The 4371-nt window shown below is 42.0% G+C and overlaps 1 long non-coding RNA gene across 1 annotated transcript; it reads right to left on the bottom strand.

Moving 5' to 3' along the window:
* Window positions 1–592: 592 nt before the first annotated feature.
* Window positions 593–1790, bottom strand: LOC132473421 (uncharacterized). The gene is made up of 2 exons (XR_009529372.1): window positions 1359–1790; window positions 593–738 (listed from the first exon to the last, which is right to left on the bottom strand). It is a non-coding gene; the product is annotated as an uncharacterized LOC132473421 (long non-coding RNA).
* Between the last annotated feature and the right edge of the window lie 2581 nt (window positions 1791–4371).

Raw genomic sequence — 4371 nt, 5'->3', positions numbered from 1 at the left:
CATATATAATATAGTTAACATTATAGTTAAACTTTATTTTACATCAAGAACCATATTTAGTTTTACATTTATATGATGTAACAAACTTGAAAATAAATAAATGTGTCCCTGTCAACCAATTAAAGGGGAATTCCGGTGTAAAACGGAATTGGGATATGTTTTGTATGATAATGAGTTGAAACGTTCGTTTTGGAGCACAAAAAAACGCATATAGACGCTTTCTTCAGTTGGCTGTTTTTAGCCGATTCTATCAAAACGCTATAAAATTGAAACAATGGGGGCAGTGGTTATGGTAAAAACTAAATTGCTATTTTAAACCATTTAAAAGGCTAGAAGTAGCCCGACACTTCTTTGGTAGTTCAATAAGGGTATTAACATATAAAACGAGGCAATGAGAACTTTGTAAGTGTAGATTGTTTATTAAAAAGTACATTTTATACACACAATACCATCAGTAGATCACCCGTCGACGCCATTGTTTTCAAGACTCGATAAGTAGATTGACAAACACAGAGATTGTGACATCCATCAGCAACACACAAGCTCTGGCGGCATGCCATGGGACCTTTAAAAATACCTTTTAAAATAAAAATTATCAGGATACAATTACCCTGTGAAACTTCACTACACGATCCACAGCTTCCCGGATACTGATTTTGACAGCTCCCTTCTTTCCACTTGGAGGTGGTGGCAGGAGGTAGACCAGCAGGAGAAGTGAGGCCATGTCACTATCCCAACCTGAAAAGGGAGAGCACATACTTTGAGCATGAAATACACCTGATGAAAGCACGTGACACAACATAAAAGGTTCAAAAAGTTCTTGTCAATAAATAGTCAGCATCTAAAAAGGTGGCCAAATACAAACAGGTTATTATCATAGGACCCTTTTTTTTTTTTTTTTTTTTAAAGGGTCCCATGTTCCCCAGTCTCATACAAAGAGGGGAACATAGGACCCGGGGAACATAGGACCCGGGGAACATAGGACCCGGGGAACATAGGACCCGGGGAACATAGACACGCTCCCACTAAATTAAAGCCACGTGCCTCGTTAGCATTAGCTAAAAATGGTAACGAGGCGTTAGCTAAATTGAAGACATGTGCCTCATTAGCATTGGCCATTAAGTTTGACGTTAGCTAAAATCGTTAGCATTTATAAGTTGGTTATCAGATCTAAAAGACGAAGAAATGCTGAATATTCTGCATTCAGGGTTTCTGCAGGTTTGAACAAGTTACATTTAAGACTTTAATACCTTCTGAAGACCCATTATGAATACAATTGCTGACCTATATGAAGGACACACGCACAACTAACTATGAAACAGAAACCCTGTGCATTATTCACTTGGTACTTTTCTTACCTGTTTACATTCCCGTGAAGTTCAAAAATGTCTTCGCTCACTCTGAGCAATCCCTTGGCGATATTGATTCGATCCTCTCTAGTCAACCGTCTCTGCCGAAACAGTTTGCCGCGTAGTGTGGAAGAGGACAAACGGTCACATGTCTCTAGATTCAACCAATGAGGAGGCGCAGCGAGCCAATGACGAATCGAAACCTAAGCCGACGTGCGGCCGTCAATCAACCGTTGGACACTCAGGGAGTCCATCATCCTAAAATAAACACTTAAATTACTCTACACCAGCATTAACTTAGAGACAACACCCAAGAGTGTTTCTGGTACACCCCAAAAAATGTACTTAGTGCCTATTCAACACCAAAGTGTATAAAATCTACTCTGGTCATGAATACTCTGGGATTTTAACACTTTGGCATTTGCTGTGCACATACAGCTGTGTTCCGTGTGGGATTTCTTTCCTTCTCACCTTTCGATTTTTAAAATGAGAACACAGCATCCATTATGCGATTTTGAAAAAAAACATTTTTTACAAACTTGTTGTTTGGGTACAATAACAGGACGTAATAAAAAATGTATTGATTTTGTTGAGTGCCAGCTTTCAATCCTTTGCTATAAACAACCGTGGTTGGATTACTGCAATAGTTTTTTTAAATAGTTGTCAAATTGCAGTCACACACACGTCCACACCCACACATACAAACGTCCACACCAACACCACACACACACACACACACACACACACACACACACACACACACACACACACACACACACACACACACACACACACACACACACACACACACACACACACACACACACACACACACACACACACACACAAAACCTGTCAAACACGAAGTGATGTGCGTCATGCCCGGAGACGATAAGGTCCTGCCGCTGATGAAAAAGTATTTATTTTAGGACCCTTCTTGACAGCAAAGAATTTGAATGAATAGCACATGATCACGGGGAAACACAGGCAACGATTTACCAAGCAGTGAGACAATGAGTGTACACGATTTTAAGAGGGTAACGTTCTCCACCTGAGCAGTAACAACACAGAAAACAAAGCGCGATAAGGATTGGCCATGGCTGAGCAAGTGGCCAGGTCTACAAGGATGCAGCTGAAGGACTCTCCATTAAAAAGATATTAGAAGATTTGCATAGCCTTTTTATCAGACTCTGTGGCTACAGCGGCCATGTGAATGCTTACTTACTTTTAATTTGAGAGAGGACTGGAGCTATCTCTAGGTACACAGATCATTCAAACAAAGGCCTTTTTAATTGATTAGTAACAATGTAGACAAGGTTAAGGTGAATCATTCTGTAACAGCCGCGGTATGCTTCTCTCTAAGGCTGTTGTGAAACTAGATTTGTTTTGGCATGCTTTGGCATGAGTTGGATAACCTTCCAATAGATGACTAAAGTGGATTGGCAATGCAAACTGCCTTTAATGCCACCGTGGCCCTTTTGGTGTGTTGAACCGATGAAGTGTCGCCTGTCTCAGGACTCTAGACACTGTTGATTTGAAAGTCGTGACTTCAACCTGTTAGTAGGCGTCATGCGGCAGAGTTTGCGCCACAAACACAAATTAAGGAGAGAGGAACGTGGGCACTGGGGAGTCGAAAGAAAAATGATGCATTACCATATGCTGATTTCCAAGGGGCCTAACTGTGTTTATACCGGGCTCTACCGAGCGAGGGGGAGTCGTGTGATACCCACAGCACCAAGGAGATGAGATCGTGTTGAAAGTGAGGCTATAGCTGTTGTCAATGTGAAGCCTGCATCTATATCTTAGTTTGTGAACCCAGGGGCAACATCAACATCTGCTTTCATGTTTAGTTTGAGTCACACCTTTCACGTGACAACATTGGGAGGTGACAGAGGAAATGTATTCAACCATGTGTTTTTCTATTGTATGGGTTTGAAACATTAATAATTACAGGGTTGAGCCTGTGTGGCTGACAATTAATTAACATCCCATTTTGCTGCGTGTATCATAAGGTCTCTGTCTCAGCCAGATCACCTATAGTTTGGTAATCGGCCATACTGCAGGGGAGGAAAAACTGTGAGTCAGCTTATCTGAAATGTAATTAAGCTGCAGATAGTGAGAAAGGGGTTAAGGGTTGTTCTGGGCAATCACAGCATGCCAATTAACCCAAAAGAGTCTAACGGAGGCGCCTCTCATCAGCAAAAAGTGTGTGCACTGCTACTGTTGTGTACCCCCACTTCCCAGTCTCATATTGCAACCGACTCCAATCATAGCTCAGAGCTATTGGTCTCCGAGGAGCCCCCAGACACAATTTAAAGGTCCTGTCTATGTGTAATTTGTCGGAGAGATTGCCACATGCTCGGATGGAGCGGATTAATCCGAGACACGGATATCTCCCAATGATAAGGCTGCTCTGTCTATCTCACTGCTAATCACGCCTCAAAACACTAAAGGGCTACCAGCCCACTGACAATCTAATCAAGGTTTTGTGAGCACAGCAAATTAACTATATTATGTCTCTCATGGATCATATCCTCCCTTACTGCCCGATCGATGGCTATCTAACGCCTCTGTGATAAATCTCAGGTACTGCCGTTATGTCTTAATGTGATCCCGTCACAATCTTTAGGGCTCAATGTTATCTTTAATACCCTGTCGCCAAATATTGACACTAGGTTTGAAATGCCAACCCCCTCTCTGTCAATACCTGACTTCAGGCCACTGGCAGGGACATCCAGGAGCATCCTTCCATTGCGGCGTTCTGCGCCACACTAAATCCACTGAGACAAAGGCGAATGCAGCAAATCTTAAGTGTGAAGAAAGAAGTCAGGAAACATTACTGCAACATTCATCACGTCAGCTGTTTCTCGTATAAAGGAACAAAATCGGTATTCAGGCCATAATTCTAATAACTTTTTTTATTGCGTTTTCTATCGGCCATTGCAATGGCCTTTATCAACATGTGTATGAGTTGAGGGGATTGAACTCCCTCGATCTATTCACAGTCTCGGTGGACATTAAA

The sequence above is a fragment of the Gadus macrocephalus genome, chromosome 15, assembly GCF_031168955.1.
Source record: "Gadus macrocephalus chromosome 15, ASM3116895v1".
Taxonomy (NCBI): domain Eukaryota; kingdom Metazoa; phylum Chordata; class Actinopteri; order Gadiformes; family Gadidae; genus Gadus; species Gadus macrocephalus.
This window is presented reverse-complemented; position numbering and strand designations above follow the sequence as displayed.